Below are 27,437 nucleotides of genomic sequence, written 5' to 3' on the forward strand. Positions count from 1 at the left end.
TATGTTCAATATTAGACTTGCTATTTGGGTGGAAAATTAAGGAAAACTGTAACATGCTTATATTAAAGCTCTCCTGGCTATAATTTATTCTTTCTCTGGTACTTAGATGGAACTTGAGAGCCACGAAATTTGATATAGTTTTGAAAAGCCAGGCTTGGAATCTAACTTCCCCCTTATTGCTGGGACCTTGGGCAAGTGACTTATATTTGGGGCCTCAGTTCCCTCATTTGTAAGATGAACTTAATAAAAGAACCTACCGAAAAGGATTGCTGTGACATTTTGAAAGAACAGATCTGAAATGCCTTAGTGTGGTGTCTGGTATGTAGAAGGAGCAAAATAAATCTGGCCTGTGCGGAAGATGACTAATAATGTTATTTTGTTCTACAGTACCTCAAGGCCCTCGTTTGAGGGATTCAGTTTCATTTCCATCTGAGTATTGGACCCCACGAGGGACCAAGGTCTACATTTGCCCTCACCCCTGTATACTGGAAAATAATTTTCTTTCTGGTGGGCTGAAATGAATGCTCTATCAGTAATCAAGTTCAAGACATTAAAACCTGTGAATAGAGGTCAGTGAACATTTCGGAGTAGGTTGTAGGAACACCCCCAAGTTCACAATGGCAGGTCTCATTCACGGTCATTTTATATATTAAGATCTCCTCTTTTTTGCTTCCACTTCTTACTCATGACTGTATATGGGTATGCATTTTTATATGTGATTTTTGCATATATTATTTAAATGATGGTGGTAAAGTTATGAGAGAGATTTCTTTGTACCTGTTCTATGGATGAGAAAACAGGCTCTGAGAAACTTGTGAAGAAGCGGTTGCATTAACTCTGTTTCACTTTTTGTTTTTCTCTCCCCCTGTGTCTCCATCTCTCTCTTCATCCGATTCTTCTCCTCACTGTACTTTCTTGGCTTCCTTCCTTTTTACCCTTCATCTTATTTTTCTCCCTTTGTATTTTATTTTATTTTTCCTCATTTTATTTTTCTGTTGTTTTGTCTTTCCTCATTTCTCTTACGTATGACAAAAACAACTTTTAAGAGTTGCTGTCTCTAATGATTTTTGAATTCTATACCCATTTTTAAAGGAGAGAATACATTTTCTTTTAAAGCTGTTAAATTAAGTTGCACTTTGTGGCCAGCAGTTTAACTCGCCTCCCCTGCATGTCCATGACTAGCTGACAGGAAAAGTAGTTTGTTATTCTTGTTTAAGAGATGGAGGCAACTCATAGATACATATCTTGAAAATTTTCTTTTTCATTGACAGCCAATTCTACTTATACTAACAGAGTGCTCTGGTTTTAAAAGGCATCCTATAGTAGCTACCATTTTGATTGCTTTAAATCTGTCTCCTCGGAGTAGAAAACCTACTGTAACCTATTCTTTGAGAGTCCAGTGAATTTAGTTGGACCCTTTTCAAAAGCGACGGGAGGAGGTCAGAGCTCCCTCCCGGGCTCTGGGGCTGGGCAGAGGCTAGGGACAGCTGGCCCCAGCCTGTCTCTGTCTCACTGTCTCGAACCTGCTATCCTGTTGCACTTTGTACCTCTTCACACAAGCACTCTACCCCTTGTCCTTGCTTTTTCCTTTTTATCAGAAGACCATGTAGAATTAACTTTATGAAGATAAGGGAAACTGAAAAGTTAGACCTCCAGAAACAAAAAAAAGCTTGGAATTGAATACTAGACCATATTTTATAAGTTCCCTTGTCAGGATCCAACAACTTGTGCCTGGCCACCCATCGTTCACCTTGACCCTCCTCTCGCGCCTTAATGGCTCCCAGTAAGTTGAAAAAATAATTCTGAGCTCTTATGTTATGCAGAGCACTACAACTTTCCCCGACCCTGGTGCCCAGTTCTGAATCTCCTTTTGCTTATCTAAAGAATCATTAATAATTTCTAACTCCAAATCTTTGCTTTCCCCTTTCTCTTAGAGGCCTCACAATGAAAGGGGAAGTAGGCAGATTTTTTCCCACTGAGTTGAATTTCATCCCCCTTCCCTCCCAAAGAAGGCAGACATGGCTTTTATTTTTCCAGTCCTCTTTTACATGTAGAATTAAAGCCAAAACAAATTATGTTAATCTTGGCTTTTTGGTTGAGTAGATTTTGGATGAGTTGAAGTTTACTGTAACTTTAAAAAACGTTTTTCAGTTTGACAGTATCGTCGGGTAACACAGTTTTCATTTTCACAGATTACTTTTCTGAGCCTATTTGCAGACCAAAGCATGACAAATACACAAATAAGTTTCACTTCTTTTCTCTGCATAGGAAACTCTTCATGTTAAGTGGGATTCTTATACGCTCAAAGGGATATACTGCATAATTTTATACCTAGTGCCATATAAGTTGGATTTCTTATTCATCACACACCATATGCAGTGCTATTAATCTTTACTGTAAGTAGAATGACAAGTGAGCAATAAAAGCAGGCCTTAAAAAACTACCAACAAACATACAGGAAAAAAAATATCCCCTAACAGATGCTTCAGAAAGAAGTGACAGTCAGTGAAATTTGGGTTACATGTATGTTGCATAACTGATGCCCTGGTGTGTACCCTCAATACGGTCCATGGTTTTCACTTCAAATCCTAGCTTGGGCTCCATTCTTTTCTCCGTTTTCCCCTCCGTCTCTCTCTTTTCCGTCCTCTCCCATACTTCCCACACCTCTTAACTCCTGTTAAAGACATCTTCTCTGGGTGGGAACCGCTTGCCCCTTTCCTCTTCCTTCCCACTCTTCAGGCAGGTGTTCCATTTGTCTGTATCCATGGTCCCAAGCATGTCCATTGTCTGTATCTGTGGTCCCAAGCATGCCCATCATCTGTATCCGTGGTCCCAAGCATGCCCATCTTCCCTGCGGTGGGTTGAGAATAGCTTTTAAAGTGGTTGGGCCCCACTCACGCTTGATGCTTCCTGTCTCTGTGTCCTCTGCCTTCCTTGCCCATCTGTACAATCCACTGTTGCTCTTGGGGTGGTGGTTTTGGCTATTGTTATTCATGCCTGCTTTGCCAGCTGCACATTGGACTCATTCCTGGGCCTTACCGTGCCGCCATTTATCCTGGTCCTGGGCTTGGTGCTTTGTAGCCCTTGCTTCCTGGCCGCCTGCTGCCTGGAACAACTGTGTTTGGGGTGGATTGATGCTGTTGTTTTTCTTCTGTCACGGTTGCTTATCCATACCCTCCTACATTAAATGAAAACCCCTCTTTGGATGCATCTTGACTGTTTCATGTGCTGGGCCACAGTGGGCTCTGCCTGCAAAGAAGTTAAGACCTGCGCAAAGGCTGAAGGACCTTGTAATATTACCATGGGAAGTAGGTTAAAGAATCTTGATTGTGCCTACAGTCTGTTTTCGAGCTCTGGAGATGAGCATCATATGTGCACAGTGGTGTAGAACCACAGTTAACTGGGGCAGCAAGCCTTGTTGCTTTCTGTTACATCTTGTTAAGAACCAAGAAAGTAAAATTTACAAGTATCCTCAGATACTTTAATGGCAAAGTAAATGCCTTGCATTGATTTGTTATTGTGGCCCATTAGCACAAGCATCGTGTATTCTTTTCTTCTAATAAATTGCTTTGCAGCCAGGGTTTTTCTTTTTAAAGTCAGTTAAGTGAATGGAATGGATTTGAGAAGTAGAAGTCTAAATTTCCAACTTGCTTGATGCTAAGACTGCAACGCATTTTGGTGAGAGAGTAAGGGGCAGGATTTGACTTACTAAAACTTGCAGTTAACTTTTCTTTGGTAGTTTCTCTTGACATGACTTTCCTGGTGATTTTTATTTTTTTTCTAATTTTTAATTTATTATTATTATTTTAAACATCTTTATTGGAGTATAATTGCTTTACAATGGTGTGTTAGTTTCTGCTGTATAACAAAGCGAATCAGCTATACGTATACATATATTCCCATATACCCTCCCTCTTGTGTCTCCCTCCCACCCTCCTATCCCACCTCTCTTGGTGGACACAAAGCATCGAGCTGATCTCCCTGTGCTATGCGACTGCTTCCCACTAGCTATCTATTTTACATTTGGTAGTGTATATATGTCCATGCCACTCTCTCACTTCGTCCCAGCTTACCCTTCCCCCCACCCCATGTCCTCAAGTCCATTCTCTTATGTCTGCATCTTTATTCCTGTCCTGCCCCTAGGTTCTTCAGAACCATTTTTTTTCTCTTAGATTCCATATATATGTGTTAGCATACGGTATTTGTTTTTCTCTTTCTTACTTCACTCTGTATGACAGACTCTAGGTCCATCCACTTCACTACAAATAACTCAATTTCATTCCTTTTTATGGCTGAATAATATTCCATTGTATATATGTGCCACATCTTTATCCATTCATCTGTTGATGGACACTTAGGTTGTTGACATGTCCTGGCTATTGTAAATAGAGCTGCAGTGAACATTGTGGTACATGACTCTTTTTGAATTATGATTTTCTCAGGGTGTGTGCCCAGTCGTGGGATTGCTGGGTCGTATGGTAGTTCTATTTTTAGTTTTTTAAGGAACATCCATACTGTTCTCCATAGTGGCTATATCAATTCACATTCCTACCAACAGTGCAAGAGGGTTCCCTTTTCTCCACACCCTCTCCAGCATTTATTGTTTGTAGATATTTATTTTATTATTTTTTTTGCGGTATGCGGGCCTCTCACTGTTGTGGCCTCTCCCGTTGTGGAGCACAGGCTCTGGACGCACAGGCTCAGAGGCCGTGGCTCACGGGCCCAGCCGCCCCGTGGCATGTGGGATCTTCCTGGACCGGGGCACGAACCCGTGTCCCCTACATCGGCAGGTGGACTCTCAACCACTGCACCACCAGGGAAACCCCGCTTGTAGATATTTTGATGATGGCCGTTCTGACTGGTGTGAGGTGACACCTCATTGTAGTTTTGATTTGCATTTCTCTAATGATTAGTGATGTTGAGCATCCTTTCATGTGTTTGCTGGCAATCTGTATACCTTCTCTGGAGAAATGTCTATTTAGGTCTTCTGCCCATTTTTGGATTGGGTTGTTTGTTTTTTTGATATTGAGCTGCATGAGCTGCTTGTAAATTTTGGAGATTAATCCTTTGTCAGTTGCTTCATTTCAAATATTTTCTCCCATTCTGAGGGCTTTCTTTTTGTCTTGTTTATGGTTTCCTTTGCTGTGCAAAAGTTTTTAAGTTTCACTAGGTCCCATTTGTTTATTTTTGTTTTTATTTCCATTCCTCTCAGAGGTGGGTCAAAAAGGATCTTGCTGTGATTTATGTCATAGTGTGTTCTGCCTATGTTTTCCTCTAAGAGTTTTATAGTGTCTGGCCTTACATTTAGGTCTTTAATCCATTTTGAGTTTATTTTTGTGTATGGTGTTAGGAAGTGTTCTAATTTCATTCTTTTACCTGTAGCTGTCCAGTTTTTCCAGCGTCTGGTGCTTTTTAAATATTTAGTATTGTCATCAATGGTTACTTTCCTGGGGCATGAGAAGTTTTGTTCAGTGTTATCCATCCTGCTAGATGCCCTTGAGCAAGAAATTTAACTTCTCTTTCCCTGCCCATAAGATTTTAAGTGTTATAATTTTTCCCCACTTTTTTTTTATAGGGATGTCATGATGCTTTGGAGTAGAGTTCATGCGTCAATACAAAGTACAGTATAATGGATTTTTATTATTTTCTTTAAAGTCAGTCTTTGCTCACTAATTTTTAATTAGGACAGTGGTGCATTGAAGTTGTTTAAGCTCGTGAGTCATTTTTCTGTATCTGTAGGCAGATACAGATAATAGGCATGTTCCTTTTGCTTTTTTATTTAAAATTTTTTTACTTTCTATTGCAGTATAGTTGATTTACAGTGTTGTGTTAGTTTCAGGTGAACAGCAAAGTGATTCAGTTCTATGTATGCATATATCTATTCTTTTTTAGATTCTTTTCCCATATAGGTTATTAAAGTGTTGAGTAGAGTTTCCTGTGCTGTGCAGTAGGTCCTCGTGTATTCCTTTTGTTTTTACTTTGGCAAATGAGGAACAAGCAGTTCTGTCAAGAATGGAAAGTACTGGACAGTGTCCAGAAAATGAAAGCCCCTGAGTTAATGTAGTCGGTAAAATATGCAGGCCCTCTACTATGTTCAGAACACCAAAAAATTCCATGAACAGTGAGGCGGCACAGCCGCGAGAATGGCCCTGGGCTCTGATCTTGAAGTTGTCTCGCATTAGCTCTGTGCTGCTGGGTAAGTCATGAGGTATTTTCTCATTTGTAAAATGAGTCATTTCAGTTTGCCAGCCCCAGAGTTCCCTTGTGTTCTGTCATCTTGAAACCAAGTGTCCACTTCCCTGCCTTTCCCTGCCCTTCCCTGCTTGCTCCTCCCCCCGTGTCAGGTCTTGGACTTGGCCCCTGCAAGGGAGCTGATGCAGACCTCCGTGAGCTGAGTCTCTGTGGCACTAAAGTTGCTGATGAAGAAACTCCAGCTCCTGACAATGAGGCCCTCAACTTGTTTTGTTTTTTTTTTTTTTGTATTCTGTATCATGTATAAATTATTTCTGGCTAAAGCGTCTGGAAGTTTAAATGATCACTCTGAGTTAGTTGCTTTGACTTCTTTTTATGAATTGTCCTAGCTCTTTTGCCTAGCCCGGTGGTTGTAAGTCTTTGGCGTTAGGGATGAACTTTCTGTGTTTGGTTTTTAACCCCCTTGGGTCTAAGAATTTTGATGCTGCGAGTTGTCTGAAATACATGTTGAAGATAGGAGCAGCTTTAAATTTAACATATCTTAATCCTATTTTATATGATGGAATACATGGAAAAGTTTACTGGGATTGGGATATCATATAAGAAAGTATAAGTTAAATTACTTTTTTTTTTTGGAAGTTTTGAATTTTATTTTAATTATTTTATACAGCAGGTTCTTATTAGTTATCTATTTTATACACATTAGTGTATATATGCCAATCCCAGTCTCCCAATTCATCACACCCCACCCCACCCCAGAACTAATAAGCCTTGAAATGTTCCTAAAAATACTCTGTAGTCACTAGTCCCACAAAATGAGTTTGTTCTCTCGTTTGTCAGTGAATATGAGTCTCTAGTTTCATTTACCCTTCTGAAGAGTCACAGTGATATGCCAAAAGATTTTCTGCTTTTCCTCCACTTCATCTTCCTTCTCGACAATGTAATAATATAATTTTAAAGCAATCCTTTTAGCACATTTTCTCATCCAGAGAGGTTCATGCAATAATTTAAGTTTTCACACATTCATTCTATACTTACTGAACATCTGCAGTGTGTGAAGTCCAGTACCCACGTAGGGAAGCTCCACTGTTTAAATATTTCTTTTGCGGTATGCGGGTCTCTCACTGTTGTGGCCTCTCCCGTTGCGGAGCACAGGCCCCGGACGCGCAGGCTCAGCGGCCATGGCTCATGGGCCCAGCCGCCCCGCGGCACGTGGGATCTTCCCAGACCGGGGCACGAACCTGCGTCCCCTGCATCGGCAGGCGGACTCTCAACCACTGCGCCACCAGGGAAGCCGTGTTCTGGCTGTTTTGAAGCCAGTGAGGGCAGTGTGTTGAATGGTGAACAGCGCTAGCCTCTGACTGCTTGGCTTTTCATCCTGCTCCACGGCTTGTGTCTTTGGCCAGTCTTTACCTTCTCTCTATGCTGCTTTCCTCCTCTATGAAACAGGGAAGTTAACTCTATCTCACAGGGTTGCTGAGTGTTAAATGAATTAATACATGGAAAGGACTTAATATGGTGCCCGACACATGGTAATCCTTACTGTTTATTATTATATTACTATCATTCATTAATAGTAGTAATGGTACTGTTGAAAGTGGTATTTCTTGCCATCATGATTCTTGCAGTTTCATGGGAAGTTGGAAGTTCTATTATAAGGAATATGTATTAAGTATAAATTCTGTTTGGAATACAGGTTTTTTTTTTTTACATATATTTCTTTTTAATTTTAAAAAATTTTATACAATGTGTTTTTTTTTTACATCTTTATTAGAGTATAATTGCTTTACAATGGTGTGTTAGTTTCTGCTTTATAACAAAGTGAATCAGTTATACATATACATATGTCCCCATATCTCTTCCCTCTTGTGTCTCCCTCCCTCCCACCCTCCCTATCCCACCCCTTCAGGCGGTCACAAAGCACTGAGCTGATCTCCCTGCGCTATGCGGCTGCTTCCCACTAGCTATCTATTTTACGTTTTGTAGTGTATATATGTCCATGCCACTCTCTCGCTTTGGAATACAGTTTTTCACCACAAATGGCAAATGAGATTTTTCTCTATAAATATTATATTTAATAGAATTAGGTTAGATAATAACCTACTTTGATACATAGTTCATCCTTAATTATTTTGGATATTTCAGTTTATAATAGCAAGTATCTGAAGATGCTCATTGTAAACATATGGACAAAAAAAAATCTAGATAATAGAGCTTCCTGAAACAATGGCTTTCTGCTGATGAGGTGTAAGTTAATATGCATGTGCTTTTAAAATTATTGCTGGTATGACTGTGGTGGATGGGAGAGCACAGGGCAGCTGGGAAGACTGCAAAGATTTTAGAGGGAGAGCAAGGTGTTAATTGGCAGAGATGATGAAGAGAGGCCTAGCAGCTGAGGAGTGGAGTGTTTTGGAAATTTGAGGAAGAAATGAGCAGATTATATGCAAGGGAGAGGAGGCTAGTTGCCCTGCAGCTTTTACTCTCAGCTGTGGCAATGGGAGAAAAGGACAGACACCAGGAAGGGTGACATTTTCTAGAAGGGATTATGTTTGATTCTTCTTGATTCTTTACTCATGGCTGTGAGTGGCCTACTCATGTCCAAGGGACACTGCCTTTAAAATTTAGGGAACTGAAATATAATGGAAACTTGCTTCGGGGAAAGAATTCTCCCATTTGAATTGTGTGCGCTGTGATCCAGGCCAAGATGATGGGGTGTGATGTTGGGCGGGGTAGGTAGCCTGCTTCCTTGGCTATTAATGTGATTCTCAGCTTTGATAAATGGACCCTTTGTGATTTCCTTTCCATGGAGTGTCAGAAAACTTATTTTCAGTAGAAGTAGTCTTCTCAAGGTGGGGACCAGTAGAAAACTTACAAAAAAACAAAACAATTGATTCAAAACTGTAATTCTCAGAATTATCTACTGGGCAGCAGATGGGTACCACGAGACTGTTTGTCTATGGCATCGTATCCCAGAGATCGGCACACTGTATGCCACATTTGTGATGCCACATAAGGGCCACTTTAAATTTGGACTGTCTTCCAGTTTCTGGGCTTAAAAGCAACCTGACATTTATAGAAAATTTTCTAGTTTAATTCTCACAGTTACTCTAAGCAGAAGTTACAGTATCTTCCTTTTTTATGCGTAAGGAAAATGAGGCATAGAAGGTAAAATATTTATTTTAGGTCATATACCTAGAAGATTTGGGAGCCAGACTTGAAGTCCATGTCTTCTGATTCTAAATCCTCTTTTCTTTTTGTACTTGACAGCACTTATATTTCTCTCTACTTCATTCCAATTCTGTCTGTCTTTCTGTCTTTCTTTGGGGGTGGGGTTTAGTGTTGAGCAGTGATGGTGTTTTTGATCCTCTGCTGTAGACAGTTGAGTCCGTTGTACTTTACCTCCCTTATTGCTACCTGGAAGACTCCTCTCCTGTTTCAGTCATTTCACTTCCTTTGTCTTTGACGCCCTCTTTCACTCCTCTTCCCCTGGTCACGCCCTGCTTCTCACAACCAGCCAAGCACACATTCCGATGTGGCTTATGTCCCTAGATGTGCAGGAGCCCTTGCAGAGTTGTCAGTGGTGTTTGTAAGTGTGTGTGGTTGATTTTCATACATGGTTCTTTGTTATAAAACTCATTTCTCTTTTTTATGGTTCTCACCTAACACTGTATTTTTAAGTTATATCTACTTTGGTATCAGTTCTTACTTCTGCATAGAATTCTGTAACATTCACCTATTATATTTTACTTTTCCATTCCCTAGTGTATACCTCCATGCCTTCAACTCCCATTACTACAGTGTTGCCTTCAACGTTTCCAAACATGTATCTTTAAGACGAGTGATCAGATAGGGCTTAAACATACTTAATTTCACTAATGACTGCCATATTTTTATTTTATTTTTTCCATAATGGCTCTACGAGTTTAAACATGCACCAGCTGTGTGTCAAATTTTCCCTTGTTCCAAATCACTGCAAAAACTTGATATTATTCTCCTTTCTCATTCTACACCATTCTGATAGATATGAAGTAATAGGTTGTTGTTCTGATGTGTATTTCCTTGATTTCTAGTGAGTTTTAACCTCTCTCCTACTCTCTCTCCCTCATTATACTATCCTTTGCCTTTTTATGGAAACTCATGCTCATTAACTCTTCTTGGACTGTTGAAGTATCGTTCTAACTGGCCCCTCTGCCTCTCATTCCCCAGTGCCCCTTGCTCAGCACTACCAGATTCATCCCCCTAAATGTGTCACATGGATCTTCTACCCCAAATCTCTTAATGGCTTTACATCCTCTGTGTATGAGGTCAGCTCTTCTTCTGTGAATTGCCCGCCCCCATCTGGCCTCACCATCACGGTGTGGTTGGTCCATGGTGTTTTCTTAGTCTCGGCTCCTACAGTCCCCCATGACCCCTGACACATGGTAGGGTCTCCTCACTGTGCATTACTCCACGTGGAACGCCCTCCCACATCTGTCCGGGATCCTCATTTTGTTTCTTAGTTTTCATTAAAATTTTGTTTACACATAGCTTAAACAGTCAAATTGACCAACACAGCTGGGTAAGAAGCAGCCAGCAAGTCTTTGTTTTCTTCACCCTGTTTTTCTGTCCTCTGAGGAACTACTCTTTGTTTCCCTTAGTGCTCGCCCTTACCTGCCGACTTCCCAGTGTGTAATACAGGATTGAGCCCTTTTCCTCTCCACACACCCCTGCCTGCCCCCACCAAACCCACAGCTTTGCTGTCTCTCCAGTGTAGTTGTGTAGGCTTTGGTTCAATCCATATTAAGTGTTTACGTAATTAAACCTTTGGAGACACTACTCAAAGCTGTGCTGTGCTCAGCGTTTACTCTTCCTTTCTTATAAATTTTGTCTGATTGTTTGTTTGTTTACCGAGTTTTGAATATTCTTATCATTGCTCCAATCCCCAAGTTGTCTGATTCTCCTCTCTGTGCGTTTAGATTCCTGGGGTGTTATGTCAGATCCTTCTTCTTGGGGCCTATGGTGCTGCCCTGCCTCGTGCACAGCTCTAGTCCTGGGGCCCCATAGCTGTCAGTTCTTTTCCTCTCTCTTGAGCCCTCTATTCCCTTATCTCATGGTTCCTCCTCCTTTGTTTACCTCCTTCTTTGCTGTGCATCTCTTCCTTCCTGAGAAGGGTCCTTGTAGGAGATGTAAATTTTTGACACCTAACATACCTTTACTTTTATATTTCATTGACAGTGTGGTTCGGTCTGGAATTCAGGGTTGGACATGATTTTCCTTTGGGATTTTGAAGGCATTCCTCCACTCCAGCTTCTGTTTGGATGCCGTCATGATTCCCAGTACTTTTGTTGATGACCTTTCCTCCCCCCGCCCCCCTTGCTTTTTCTCTCTCTCTCTCTGGAATCTTGTAGAAGTGTCTTCCTGTTGCAAGTGTTCTGAATTTCTCAATGATGTGCCTCTGTGTGATCGGTTTTCATCAAATTTTGCAGTTTCTATCATTTGCAGCTGGTTTTATAGTTCTGTCAACTTTTAAACCCTTGTTTTAGGGAAATTTCTTTTTTCAAATGCAGAAATCCCTTGTTACCCAAATTGATTCATTTATTGAGTTCACATAGCAAGCAACCAGAGCGGAACGTGTCAGAGGATCCAGGAATAGTGTTTCCTCCAGAGAGTACTACCTCAAAATTTATTTTCATTATCTATTCAGTTCAGGCAACCAGAGTTTGGGGAGCAGGACGGTTGTGTTTGTTTGATGCCGTCCTCATCTCCATTTTCTGTTTTCTCTTTAACTCCCATATTCCCACGTTGCACATCCTGGACTTCAATTCCAATTTTCTTCAATTCCAGTTATTGTTTTACTCCTCCTTTGTGTTCAGTTCTGCTTCTGAAAGAGCATGTCATTATCATCTTCCCATCCTTTTATTGCATTTTTTTACCGTCACATTTTTAACTTCTAAAAATCACTTGTTCTTATAGTAATCCTTTGTTAATGATGTCCTCTTGTTTTTTGAATGCATTTATAATCACTGTAATCTCTGGTTGGAGCACTCAGCAGCTTCCTGTAAGCTCTGTACTGGAATGTGGGCTTCTCAGCAGAGTCGCCTCCCTGGGCTACTACTTGTGGAGCCCCAAATGGCAGGGAATATCTGTAGGCTTGATTCTAGGACCAATTAGGTTCTCAAAGAAAGAGCTTCCAGACTCCTGCCTACAGGTATAGGCCAGGCAGCCATTTGCAACCTGACTGGGAAGAAAACTGGACATGACACCTCAGCAGTCTGCTCCCCCTGTACTCTGTTCTCCGTATGATTCCCTCACTCACATGGTGTCCCTGGACTCCTAGTAGAAGCCCCATGTTTTCCTCTCTCCCGAGAGTGAACCACCGGTCTTCTAGGATTGGGGAGGGCGGTCATCTGTGTTCAATAAGGTAGGGCATCTGGAGATCTAAATAATTCTTAGAGGGATTCTCGGCCAGTTTCCCTTGATATAGCTGAATTTTACCCCCTTTTCTAGAGTCAAGTGGAGCTGACAGCCTCCCAGATCCTGGAAGGTTTTGTCGGGTAAGTGAGATTGCTTCTCAGTTTTCCTCACAATTGGCTTGGCTTCATTCAGCTTTCTAGGGTCTGCTAAATCATTTACCTTTCTTCCATCTGCTTTTTGCCTTTCCAAAAATTTTTTTTTGCTGTGATTGACTCATCTCACATTCTATGCCAAAAGAAAAATCTATTACCTCTCATTTTATTTGAGTAGAGGAGAGAGTGAAAGTCAGTGTGTATGATCAGTCTGCTCTTAATCCCAAAGTCATATTCTTGTTGGCCATTTTTGTTTCCCTTTCTGTCAATCATGCATCCATATGTTTTAGCAGATTTTTCTGTTGAGTCTCTCGTCTTTTTCTTTGTAGAATTTCTTTATATATTGTAGTGTTAATTCCTAATTGAATTTGTATCCTTATGTTAACAACTTGGGCCACATGATAAAGCTCTACTCTCAAAATTTTGATTTTCTAAAATGTGAAATTAGATGCTCATATTGTTGGATTCTAAATGTGTCATTGTTGTGTGGGATTCCCAAAATGTAAGTACTGCAGTGATTTAATGCCTTAAAGTTTCTTGCTTTTAAATTACAGTCATTGAAAGAACACCTGTTACGTAGTATATGATTTGTGTAAGTTGCCTTAGTTGGAAATTGTAGACACCCAGATTGGCAGGGACTGATCGTCCCAAAATCTCTGTTCTTCTTCTGTGACAATAGAATTTTTACTTGTGTGCGTGGCTGCCCAGAAGAAAGGTGACTGACATTTTCTAGCCTCTGAATGCGGCCGAGTAAGTTCCAGCCAGTAAGGACTTACTGTAAGTGGCTGCCACGAGCCCACCTGTAAAGCCACCTAGTGCATTCCCTTTACCTCACATATTCCTCCCTTCTTCCTTTCTGTGTGTGACATGTGATGCAATGGCAGGAGGTCTAACTGTAGGATTAAACTCATGAGAGGGGGTCTGACTCTAGGAATGGTGATGCCGTGAGCTAGAATGTGCATGGTTCTGTAAGACTTGGGGGAGCAGAACCTTCCATACCAGCCCTTGACTCTGCATTCTGAATGCCAGAGATAGAAATTGCAGTCATGTCTAAGCCACTGTCCTTTTAAGTTTGCTGACACTTGCAGCTAAACCCAATCTTAACTGATACACCACCTCAAACTTGCTTAATCAAAAACAGGTTTATGGTTTATTGGCTTACGGAATGGGTCCATCCAAGAGGTGAAGCTGTTTTTAAGTCCTGCCCCATGCAGCAGTTTAAATTATGTCATTAGTGCTCACTTTCTCTATTCACTTTTCAGGTTTGTCGCTTCTGCTTGCTTTATTCTCAGACGGTTCAAGTGTGGTAACTGCATGGCTGCTGGTTGCCTCTATCATAAAGACATTTATATTCTCAGAGAAAGAGCAAGCACTTCTTCTGATAACTTAACAGTTGTTCCTGTCACCTGTTCTCTAAACCAGTCAGAGGTGACCATGGGGGAGAATGCTCAGATCAGTTAGGCCAGGGTCACATGCCCATTCCTGGGCTCCAGGCGGAGGGACATCTGTACCCAAACACACGGACTAAGCAGAATTTCTCTAGGATGAAGCAGGGCTGGTTCCGAGAAGATGCTGGGAAGATAAATATTATATATGTCTAGTTGCGTTATGGATAATTAATCTTCATATTGCTGTGATTTAAAAAATATGTAAATTTCTTGCTTTTTCTGTTTTTCAGTAGTCCTTTCCAAACAATGCAATGAATGTTAAAATGAATGATTTTATTCATTAGGCAAATCGATGACAGTAAAGAAATAAAAAATGAATGATGTAGTAAAGAAGTACAAAGTATTCTTTGCCTATATAGAATACAGTAGTAAGGTGATCAGATGAAAATATCTGTGGTAAAAAAAATCATAATAATGTTTTCTAAATAGAGGTCATTTCTATTAGTGATAATTAAGCATTCCTTATTAGAGTGGTTACAGTATATCTGAGCAGACTGCCTCAACTGTAGTCAAGAAACAACCTTATATGGTTCAATTCCAATTTGTAATCTTTGCAAGTAACTCTTCTTTTTCTCCTGTGAGCCTCTCGAAAGGCCCCGCGCAGTGTCACAGCTGACCCCAGTTTCTTTTTATCAGGTGGAAAAGCAAATCTCTAAGAGCCCCTCAAAATGAAACGGAATATGTTGTTTCTTTTGGAAAACAAATGGAAAAGTATAATTTTTAAAACATGTTTTAAGACTACAGGTGTTGTAGCTTGTGAACAAACTAAATACTTCTATAACCTTTTTTTTATGGCTTTATTGAGGTGTGATACACACAAAAAACTGCATGTATTTAATGTATATAATTTGATGAGTTTGAACATCTGTACACTCATAATACTGTCATTATAATCAAGGTAGTAAACATATCCATTGCCTCCCAAGAGTTTGTGTCTCTTCGTTATATTTTTTAATGGTTAAGAACACTTAAAATGAGATGTACCCTCTTAACATTTTTAATTTTCTTTTTCTTTTTGGCTGTGTTGGGTCTTTGTTGCTGTGCGCAGGCTTTCTTTAGTTGCGGCAGCAGGGGCTACTCTTTGTTGCGGTGTGCGGGCTTCTCATTGCGGTGGCTTCTCTTGTTGTGGAGCACAGGCTCTAGGCGCATGGGCTCAGTAGTTGTGGCATGTGGGCTCAGTAGTTGTGGCATGTGGGCTCAGTAGTTGTGGCTCGCAGGCTCAGTAGTTGTGGCGCATGGGCTTAGTTGCTCCGTGGCATGTGGGATCTTCCCGGACCAGGGATTGAACCTGGGTCCCCTGCACTGGCAGGTGGATTTTTAACCACTGCCCCACCAGGGAATTCACTTAACATATTTTTAAGTGCACAGCACGATGTTGTTAACTATAGGTACTATGTTGCACATCAGATACCTAAAACTTGCTCATCTTGTATTACGGTAACTTTATATCCATTGAACGATAACCCCCCTTCCATAAACTTAAAAAAAAACTTAGCCTTGCGTAGAAGGTTAGTCAGGCATTTTTAAAAATAAACTTTATTTTTGAAAAACTTTAAATTTACAGAAAAAAAAAGTGATGGTAGTACAGAGAGTTCTCATACACCCACGCCCAGTTTCCCGTTACAAACACTTTACATTTCTATGGTATGTTTATTACAATGCGTGAATCAATATGGATACATTATTGTAAGTTCATACCTGATTCCCATCTTTGCAGTTTTTATCCACTGTCCTTTTCCTGCCCCAGGATCCCATACAGCACCCCACACTACATTTTGGGGTCATGCCTCTTTGGCCTCTCGCGGCTGTGGCAGTTTGTCAGACGTTCCTTATATTTGATGACTTTGACAGTTTGCGGAGTACTGGTCAAATATTTTGTAGAGTGAGTCTCAATTGGTATTTCTCTGATGTCCTTCTCATGGTTAGTCTGGGGTTATACCTCTTTAAGAGGAGGATCACAGAGCTAAAGTGCCATTGTCATGACATCAGATCAACAGTATATGCTGTCAGAATGATTTATCACTGTTGATGCTGACCTTGGTTACCTGGCTGAGATAGGGTTGGTCAGGTTTCTACACTGTAAAGTTATCCTCTTTCTTTCTTTCCTTACCGTTACTTCTTGGAAGGAAGTTCCCTACACTTGAAGAGTGGGGAGTTGTGCGCTTCCTCCTTGAGGGTGAAGTGTACACAAAGATTATTTGGACTACTTCAACTCATGAGATTTGTCTGTTGTCCCTTATTTATCTATCTGTCTATTTTTATCTTTCTATCTAAACACATATTAATATAGACTCATGGTTATTTTATACTTCTGGGTTATAATCTAATACTACTTAATTTTTTTTTTATTTTTATTTTTTTTTGCGGTACGTGGGCCTCTCACTGTTTTGGCCTCTCCCGTTGTGGAGCACAGGCTCCGGCCGGGCCGGCTCAGCGGCCATGGCTCATGGGCCTCGCCGCTCCGCGGCATGTGGGATCTTCCCAGATCGGGGCACGAACCCGTGTCCCCTGCATCGGCAGGCGGACTCTCAATCACTGCGCCACCAGGGAAGCCCCTAATACTACTTAATTTTGCTACTCAGATTGTTCTAGTGTTGGCATTGGGGACTCTTTTAGTTGGTCCTTGTATCCCTTTGACAAACCCCCTTATTGTGTTTTTGTGTGGTTTGTTTGTTTTAGCCATGCAGCACAGCTTGTGGGACCTTAAGTTCCCTTACCAGGAATTGAACCCGGGCCCTCTGCAGTGAGAGCGTGGAGTCCTAACCACTGGACGGCCAGGGAATTCCCTGTTCTTTTTTTTTTTTTTGTCTTTTGTCTTTTCTTCCCTTTACCCTTGCCTTTCCCTCTCCCTCCTTTTCTTCCTTACTTTCTGTCACTACAGATGCTACATACTCATTTTATGTATCTCCTGCCTCAGTCCTAGAATCAGACATTTCTCCAAGGAGACCTGGTTCCTGTTATTAGAGAATGATACTAGAAACCAAGATCTGGGTACACGGTGTGCTTGTTGCTGCCGGGGCGTTTTTATTATCCCATTTTACAGATGTAAAGTTGGAGATCCCAAATAAAAATGGTGGCAATGGAAGAGGGTAGAAGTAGTTGTGGTCACATTGTGGAATAAGAGGCCTTGTTTCTGGGTAGTTTTTCTTCCATTCCTCTGCAGTTGGGAACTAATAGGTTTTTCTCTCTCACTGATGTTTTTGTGATGTCGTTTATTTTCCTGGGCCCTCTCATGAGTCATTTATCTAAGGGCAAAGTGTAAGAGGGTTTTTATTAATGTTCTGACTGGAGGAGTTATTCATTTATTGACCACATCATTTTTTTTTCTTTTTGCAGTTTGCCAAAAAGGCATAAAATGAAATATGATCTGCTCAAGAGTATTGTTTATTGTTTCTGACAATAAGACTAGAATCCTTACAGGATTATTGGGAAACATGGAACCCTTTAGGAGTGTTTAATGGATGTAATGCTCTCTCACTCGCTTCTTTCAACGTAAACGGCAGTTGCTCTGAGGACTTGCCTAATGTATTATAACTAGATCCATAGCCCAGTTTTTACATTTCAGTCTTTATTGAAAACATAAATATTATATGGAGTAGAGAAATGCCAACCTTCCTCAAGGAACGCTTACTTAGAGAAAAATGTAAGCCCACTTCGTCTGTCTTTGTACAGCACATACTACTTTTGTCCCTTTTCGTTAATTAATTAATCAGTGCTCTTTAGAAATGGGAGAGTGGTAGATTTAACTGGTTGTCCTGGCCAGGGACCAAGATACTTCTGTAATCTGGATTTACTGTATTTTAGTAAAATATCAAGAAACACTGAAGCCATTATGGAAGTAGAGAGTGTACACACAGTCATGCACACATAGAGGTTAATTTCCATTTTTCCATGAGGCCTTCTGTGTGTCTGTTAGGAAGTTGGAGTGAGTTCTTTTGGCTCAGTTTCCTTACTGCTGTGTTAGCCCGGACAGAATGGCCCTCCATCAGGCCACAATGAATTATCCTGTCCTTGTCCTCCTTCCACAGACCCATATTTAGTCATCACTAAACATATTCTGTTCGTTCTGTTCTTTTGAAGCATGTGAATGCATTAATTTTTTTTTTTTTTTTTTTTTTTTTTTGCGATACGCGGGCCTGTCACTGTTGTGGCCTCTCCCGTTGTGGGGCTCCGGACGCGCAAGCTCAGCGGCCATGGCTCCTGGGCCCAGCCACTCCGCGGCATGTGGGATCTTCCCGGACCGGGGCACGAACCCGTGTCCCCTGCATCGGCAGGAGGACTCTCAACCACTGCGCCACCAGGGAAGCCCAGAATGCATTAATTTTTGATGTTTGAAATGGTTTAATTTGTCAAAGGATGAGGTTCTTAATTTTATTTTCCTTCTGGCCATTAGGGGACTAATTAGAAAAGCTTGAGCAGTGCTAGACCCCCATTTCATACAGTCTTTCACGTTTACAGGGTTAATGAAAAAATAGTATTTCACAAAGGGAACCTCAGTTTAACCTTGTGGAGAGGCTCTTCAGTCAGATAGTCGGACGTTGCTTATCATGCATGGAATCTTATTTATACTTTTCTTCTTCTTTTTTTTTTTTGTATTTGGATGATCTTGAGAAAGATCCTGATGAGTCTTTGCTGCTTTCTTGACACCCTGATTCCTGTTTTACACAGTTTCTCCCTACTTTGTTGTGTCTCCTGGAATATCTGGGTACTAGAAAGTCCCAGCCCATAGAGAGCATTGTGCTGTCTCGGTTTTAATTTGTGCCTCAGTTAATGCTTTTCTCATGTTCATTTAAGTGCTTTATGAGTTTCTGTTCTCTGAAGCATAGATCTTAACTGTTTGATTGAATGACATGTTGCAAATATTTAATGTTTCATATTTATGAGGTCCTTCTGAATTATTTTATTACTCTTTTGGACATACTTATCAGGTCTTAATTGATGTTAAGACTTGGCAATCCATTAAGGCCTCTTCAGTCAGTTCAAACTCAGGCTGTAGCTAGGATCCCCGTAGCCCTAACTCCTGCAGTGTTCAACATAGCCGAAGCAAAACAGAGATCCTGTTCTGGGTTTGCTTCTTTTTTAGCAGTCTTTAGGACCCTCTGACCTTTTGATTTCATTGTTACAGTAAAAAGCATGGAATATTGCCTGGCCCTGGGAGATGCTACCAGGTCAGATCCATTTTCAGGACTGGGTCCTTAGGCTGTTAATTGCACATGAGATCTTGTCTATTAAGAATCAGCCAGTAGATAATCTCAGTCTAAATATTTAAGTAAATTATTAATAAATCATGTACATTCCGGAAGATGGTAGTAGCAAACACTTATATACTGTAGCGCTTATTTAGCATATGCATACTTTATATGAAGGAGGTACCATGTCATAGTCTTTATTTGGCAAATGATGAAATTATGGCCCAGGTAATTTATATGCTTTGAATACATTCACACAGTAACGAGGCAAGATTGGACCAAGGCATTCTGACTCCAGAGACTGCTATAAAAGCTTGACTGTCCTGCCCTGAGGTCTACCCCTTTCTTGGGGATGGGGGCAGGTGGGGAGAGAGAGGAGGAGGGGGTGGGGAGAGAGGGTGTGTGTGTGTGTGTGTGTGTGTGTGTGTGTGTGTGTGTGTGTGTAATTCAGAGGCCTGGGGAATCTTATTGCCATATCTTTGATGTTGGATTCCTTTTTCATGAAGTTGAGCCGTGGGTGTTGGTGATTTTGATAATGAGTTTTAGGAAATCACAGTTCCTGAGATCACTGGAACTGCTGGAGTTCCTGCCTCCCCACTCATCAACATTTTAGCCCCATTTATACAATGCTTGCATTTGAGAAGGAGCCAGCATTTTAACATGAATGGTCAAGGTCAGTTCCATTTGATAAATATTTATCAGTCATCTCCTGTGCACTGTGTTCACAGGATATGTCCTTGCACTGGGTGGGACAAGGCAAGCCTTACCCTTACATAAAATACGTCCATAATAAATACTCAGGTGAGTAACTGCATTGCAAGGCATATGAATGGTACAAGGTATTCTGGGGATTCAGAGATGGTAAAGAATTCGGACATAATTTCTTTGAGGAAGTTGCTTTCGAGCTAAGTTGCGAGATGGGATTTTTGTCAGAGGTATTTGAGGTGGAGGGAACCAGGTGATCAGTGGCGCTCAGGAGGAAGGGTGTGCACGAGTAGTCGCGTGTGGTTGTTGGGTCCCATGTGTACGAGGTGGGGAATAATTCTGTGGTTTGGGGTCATAATGTGAATTTTATTTAATGTGTACGAGGTGGGGAATAATTCTGTGGTTTGGGGTCCTGATGTGAATTTCATTTAACGGCCCTCTGGATGATTGTTGTGGCAGTGAGAATGGAAGAGAAGGGATCAATTTGAGAGTCATTCTCAGGACCCCTAAGACTTGACAACTAATAAAATGGAAAAGATCTGGGAGGAGGAAGGGGGGTTCAGGATGGTGTCAGGCTTTTAAGTCAAGCAGACTTGAGAGGGTGGATGGAGATCAGAAGAGCTGGTTTTCATTTTAGCCTGCTTGCTGAGGCAAGGATTATTTCGATATTCGGTATAAACATTTTTTGACCACCTCAGCTGTTGCAAACCTGGGTCATACGACCTAATATTGTTTAAAGGGAGAGGGGACAGGTCCCTAAAGGCGTCGTGGAGAAAATACCTCTTAATAACAACAGCTCTGTTATGTAGCACATTCACTGTTTCTGAATGAGGTATTCTAAGAGTCTCTTGTTCAGTCTTAAGTGGCTTGAAAATCAGGGAGAGAAGCTGTAGGCATACTGACTTTGGCACTGAGTTGATAGTACTGGAGTCCACTTCATTCCTGAGACTGTTCTTGGCTTGATGGAGGCTCCAGAGGTCTAGAGGTCTCTGGAATCCTGTGTCCCAGTCTAGGACTGTGGATGTTCAGTGCAGCCACTTGGAGCATCAGTTCTTTTTCAGGAGTGGTGGGCGGTCTGCACGCACAGCCCTGTGTCTCATGCACAGGCTGCGGAGAGCATACCTTTCTCTCTTCCTTGTAGATGCTCTCCATGACGGCACGAACCCTGTCTGCTTTGGATGGCTGTTGCGTTTTGGCACTTGGCTCCATGCCAGATACATGATAGAAAAATAGAAGTGAAGAGATGATGAGTTGTTCCCATAGTCTGTGGCAGATTAAGTTTTCAAACATGGTATTCTGATGGCTCTTTATTAGGGAAAGTGTGAATTAAGGAACCTGTATGTCTGATTTACCATTTATGTATTCCAGTATGTGATACCTGTAGTTGAATTATTTCAACCAGAATATCTGTTTACCACTATACTCAATTTTTGACATTCGTGAGTTTTTTTCCCGCCTGCAAGAGTGTCTTGGTTTTTATTGGCCCACTGTTCTTATGAATATATTTTTGATCAGCTTATAAGGGTCCACAAAACAAAGATAAATAAATAACCCTTTCTGGATTATTATCGGGGTTGCATTGAATTGATATGACATGTTTTTGGAGAGAAATGACATCTTCAAAATAAAAAAATATTTTCAGTCTCATAACTTGGTATCTTTAATCATTTATTTAGGTCTATTTAATGTCTTGTGATAATTTATTTTAGATAAGAAGTATTTTATTTAATGGAAACAGTAAAAATTCTGTAACATAGTAAGTCTTATTAATTTTGCCTGCATATCATTTTTTATAGTTTTATTGAGATATAATTGACAAACATCACTGTGTAAGTTTGTGTACAGCATAATGGTTTAACTTTATATATATTGTGAAATGATTATTGCTGTAAGTTTAGTTAGCATCCATCAACTCATGGATACAATAGAAAGAAATAGCAAAAAAAAACAAGAGAGAGAGAGAAGAAAGTCTTTTTCCTTGTGATGAGAACTCTTAGGGTTTGGTCTCCTGAGTTTGTTTGTTTTTTAATAAATTTATTTATTTTATTTATTTTTTATTTTTGCGTTGGGTCTTCGTTGCTGTGCACGGGCTTTCTCTAGCTGTGGTGAGCGGGGGCTACTCTTCGTTGCGGTGCGTGGGCTTCTATTGCAGTGGCTTCTCTCGTTGTGGAGCATGGGCTCTAGGCATGCGGGTTTAGTAGTTGTGGCTCGCGGGCTCTAGAGCTCAGGCTCAGTAGTTGTGGCGCACGGGCTTAGCTGCTCTGCGGCATGTGGGATCTTCCCAGACCAGGGCTTGAACCCGTATCCCCTGCATTGGCAGGTGGATTCTTAACCACTGTGCCGCCAGGGGAGCCCCCTGAGTTTGGTTTTTGAACAAGCCGTACTGTGTACTTTATCCAGTGACTGTAAGATACTGTTTTATATTGATTTTTTGGACGATAGGTCATGTGTGAAAGTTTCGGGGCAATGCAGGTGGTACTGTGTGTAAGTCAGGAGTTTTGTGTAGTCAGCATTGCCATCTTTGCTTCTGCCCCCTTGAGTCCAGTGATCATCCAAGCTGAGTCTAGAGAGATTGGTAGAATTTCCATTTTTCTCTTAATTGTGTTCAGTTTTTGAAAGCTAATATTTGTCCTTTATTATTTTCTCCTATTTCCAAAAGTAAGATTTTTTTGTAGTAAATCTTTAATAAGGCCAAAGCACAATAATGGCATTATTTCTTTGTTTAAAAATTTTTTACAGAATTATGTTTTCTTGCGTAGCAGTTTCCAGATATAATATTAGAAGTATGAGGGAACCCAAGGATTTGATTAGGCCAACTTGTGAGAGGGACTGATAAATAAAAGTTAAGATACTGACATATTGTTAATGGAAAATCAGAATCAGGGAGGAAGTACCTCTTAAATAAAAGATCATATTGATTTAAAGTGAAATTGTTTGCTTTTACAAAAGTTTTCCAGGAAAGCACGTAACACGCAATGTGAATCCATAGCAGTGTTTTAAAGAATAGCAACTTCTATTCCAAGTTAATATTCTTTCTTTATCACCCCTCAGTTTTACATGTTTTAAACTAAGCTGTAAATTTAACTTGAATAATTTTAACATTTCCAAAGACATATCTCAAAAAGCAATTTAAAGGAAGCATTGACACTTTGAAGTCAAACACAACCCCCTTTCTTATGAAAGCAGTCAGCTTATTTTAACTGAACATTTATTTGCTCTTAAGATAGAAATACCTTTAGCAGAAACTTTTCTCCAGGGTTGAGATTTTTTAATGATGTGAACCTTACGTTAATATGACCATTTTATTCTGGTCGTACATAGTCATTTATTTTGTGAATGGAGTGGTGATTGGCAAATACATTTGCTTTCATGTAAAGCTTGACTGTGACATGTACCAGCTGTAGACCCTTACGTGACCTCTGCGCGTAGAGTACCGTTGTACCTTCTCTTCCCTCCATACCTTGCTTTCCTGGTGGATGACCAGGCTGTGAGTTTCTCAAGATCAAAGGTGATATCATTTCTGGGTCTATAGCCCCAGCATGTGCAACGGTGCCAGGCAATAGTATGTGCTTAGAAATTGAATGAATATGACTAAATGTATGTCTGTATGTATAGCAAACAGTGTTTGCTACTGACAGGTTTTCTTTCTGAAAAATTTATTTTTAAATAATTATAGGTTCCTAGGAATTCTCCTGGGTCTTGTACAAAGCACATCTTGTATCCCTTTACCCAGTTTCCCTCGGTGGTAACGTTTTGCCTGACTGTAGTGCAAAATCACAACCAAGACCTTGGTCCAATCTGCAAAGCTTGTTCAGATTTCACTAGTTTTACATGCAGTCATTTGTGTGTGCTTGTGTGTATAGTTCTGTGCAGTTCTGTCACACGTGCAGATTTATTTAACTGCTATCACAGGCAGAAGGCTTCCTTGTGCTACCCTTTTATTGTTCACCTCCCTACCCCCATGCAACAGGTTTTTAACAGTGCCGACTCTGCTTTGCATTCACTTATGCATTAACTGTGGCACGTAAAAGAATTACGTTTCTGTTCAAGAAAAGGGAGCAGCAGTGATAGCATTCGTGATTGTTCCCCAGTCTGTAGGTCATCTCTCACCCACGAACAGTTTACATCTTTCCTATTTTAAAGAAACATTACCTTAAAGTTGGCTTCCCCAAAGTTAGGAATCATCAACATTATCATCATGGGAGTCTACTCCCATTTGTTGGAATTTAGAGACCGCAGGGTATATTCATTATCCAGAAAATGCGTGAGGTTGCAAAACATAAATCGAATGCTAAAAATGGGGATCCACAGTGTTAATGAGTTAGATATTGACAGGTGAATCTTAGGAAGTGATCTTGAGACCGAAAAACTGATGCAATCTCATGTGCCCTGAATGGGTGTGTCCAGTGGGTTTTAATTGGTGTGACCACGGATCCCTTGTGCATGATGGAGGCTGTAAGGATGGATGCATGCAGTAGGCTTAGTGTGTCTAAACGTGTGACTTTATGTGTTGAAAGGGAATCTGTCCCTTGGGGTGAATATAGCAGGCTGGTCGCTGATATGACCACCTATGTTTATGTAAGTATGGAGGAGACTTTTGGTGTAGAAGGGAAAACAGATGCTTGTGGATGTTTTCCTTTAGGAAGTAGTTTGAAATTTTGAAAATGAATCTCAATACAATAGAGATTGTATTGTATCTCTCGTGTCTGGGTATGAGAGAGAAGGCAGTGTCTCTCCTCCTTCCCTCGCCTACTTATTCTCTCGCATTTCATTTCATTATGCTGGAAGGCAAAGTGGTGGAAGTGGCTTGGGAGTTTCATCACTGGGAGTGAAAGGACCCTCTCCTGCTGACTCTGCTTCTTGCCTTTCTTCCTTCTCTAGCCTCTCCCTGGAGCACCTGCTGGGCCAGGAGCTATTGTGAAAGACCTGTTTTGTAAAGAAAAGCCTCCAGGTGACACTCCCCAGATCTGGGATCAGAAAAGTACTGCCACCTCCTCAGGGTGAAAACCCTGCAACCTGTCTTGGGCACACTGAGCCCCTATTGGGCGTGGAATGTGGGTTTGTGTGTGCGCTGTGAACAGATCTGGGAGTCTGCAGGTGGGCGTGGGGATACCACGTCTGGGTTAGTGTTTGGCTAAGCCTTTAAAAATAGCTTGTTTTTCGTGTTTTGGAATATAACCTCCCTGTTCCAGTTTATTAACCATCAATTTTAAATCCTTGCACTAGGTGCTGTGGGAAGTTTAAAAAAAAGCCTTTATCTTTGAGGAGCTAACAGTCTCTTCAGAGGATTTGTCTCCTAGTGGGAGAAAAAGAGATTTACCAGGAATGCAAAATAATAGGCCACGGACTATTTTAAGTTCTGAGAGAATACATTGTTAACCTGATGGCAGTGGTCTGGGTGCAATCTGTGAAGACTTAGAGAAGGGGCATTTCCAGACAGTTCACAAGGAGTGGATGACTGCTGGGCATTGAAGAAGGGGGCCCTCGGCTAATATGTGCACTGGTGTGGAGGTGAGCAGGTGTCCTGGGTTCAGGTCCTGTCCCTTGCTGGACTTTTTAATTCAAGTTGAGTTCCTTCGCTGACTATAAAATCCCTGCTGTCGACTGAAAAAAAAAAAAAAGGCACAACCTCAAAGTTAAGACTTGTATTTTATTTGGTGGACAAAACTGAGGACTTGAGCCCAGGACACAGCATCTCAGATAACTCTGAGGGACTGCTCCCAAGAGGCAAGGAGGGGAGCCAGGGTGTATAGGAGTTTTTGCAGCAGAGGCCAGATAGTCAGAGCGTCAAAAGATTACTGCTAATTAAAGAAAACCAGGTATCTCAGGTTAAAGAATTTAGCATTTTTCTATGTATGGGAAGATGCAAGAGTCTGGGCTCACTGAAGTCATTCCTTTGCTATGCACCTCAGCTGTCTGTCGCCAGTATCCTGTACTTTCTCATCCTGAGTCCCCTGAGGGTGCATCCTGAGGGGTGGCTGCAGCATTTGACTGCTAGGCGGGCGGGCATCCTGTTTCTGTCCTGAGTTCTCTCAAGGCTCACTGTTGGGGACACTGTATGTGATGGCTTGATGGCTGCAACATCCTTTGTTTATTGATATGGCCGGCAGTAGTTTTCATTCATACTGTCCTCAAGTTGTGAATACTAAATAATGTGTACAAAAAAGCTCTGTAAACTGCAAAACCCCACACAGATTTGAATTCTTGCTCTTCGATTATCAATCTTAGAAATCAAAGGTTTTTTATTTCTTTTGTATACGCTTTAAAACTGCAGAGCATTGGAAAGTACACTGGTATTTACCTATATTTAAGAGCATGAAATGGTACTGAAATAGCCCGATTTAGCAGATCACTTTAGGATGAAATATGTTTTCCCCTTTCGACCCGTCAGGAATGAATTTTTAGAATGATGGTGCCCCTCTTCAGCTTTTCTAAATATGTGTGAGGGAAAGATGGCTTACTTCCGAAGAAGGACTGTGGAAGGACAGCTTTTTGTTTGGCTTCAATCTGACTTTATATTTTTCCTAGAATAACAAATGCCAGCAAACAGGACAAAAAGCTATATGGAACTAAAGCTAAAGGAACTTCCCTTCCACCCTCGAGGACCTGTTTAGATGCCAGCTACTGCAGTGGGGATCAAAAATCCTCATCATCTCTGCCGTGATTCAAGTAATCAAATTAATAAAAATAAATGTATCATTTCCAACCGAGACCTACTGTAGGATAGAGGGAAAAATCCTGAGTGCTTTATAACAGGCACCTGTGAGGCCGTTCTCCCTGAGGAAGTAATTTGAGTACAGATGTGAAGTAAGCTGTGGGATCAACAAGCCTGGAAAGCAGAACAGAGGTATATGGATTGAGATAAAAATTAATTGCTAAAAATATGAAGCCACTGTATATGACTTGCCTTTTTATAATATTCTGCTCCGGAAGCTTAGATAAAGCCGCTTCTATATCATCCTTAATACAGTGGTTTGGCTAAGCATTATGCTTTGTCCAGCCTGAGATATTTTCAGAAATAATTCTCTAAGATTTCAAATACATCTTCCTAATACTTTGCTTCATAAAACTGAATCAGAGTAACGTATAAAAGGTACTAAAGTAAGATTTAGATTAATACTTTTTTTAATCTGTATGGGTGAAGAATTTCTAAAGGATGACACTGAATCCAGAAATCATAAATTGGAAATGGATGGGTATATTTGACTAAAAAAACTAAACACATCTTTATAATAAAAATTTGGTGAATTGAAATGACAGATTATAATGTGGAAAAAAACTATCTGAAATATATATATAGCAGTGAAAATTCACATATATATATATATATATATATATATATATTTTTTTTTTTTTTT

At 40.8% G+C, this 27,437-nt stretch overlaps 1 protein-coding gene across 7 annotated transcripts in view; it reads left to right on the forward strand.

Moving 5' to 3' along the window:
• Positions 1-27,437, forward strand: part of KLF12 (Kruppel like factor 12) — a 445,831-nt gene that overhangs the window by 65,782 nt on the left and 352,612 nt on the right. The gene's annotated exons all lie outside the window — the stretch shown is intronic.

The sequence above is a fragment of the Monodon monoceros genome, unplaced genomic scaffold (assembly GCF_005190385.1).
Source record: "Monodon monoceros isolate NGI ecotype Baffin Bay Population unplaced genomic scaffold, NGI_Narwhal_1 Super_Scaffold_8, whole genome shotgun sequence".
Taxonomy (NCBI): domain Eukaryota; kingdom Metazoa; phylum Chordata; class Mammalia; order Artiodactyla; family Monodontidae; genus Monodon; species Monodon monoceros.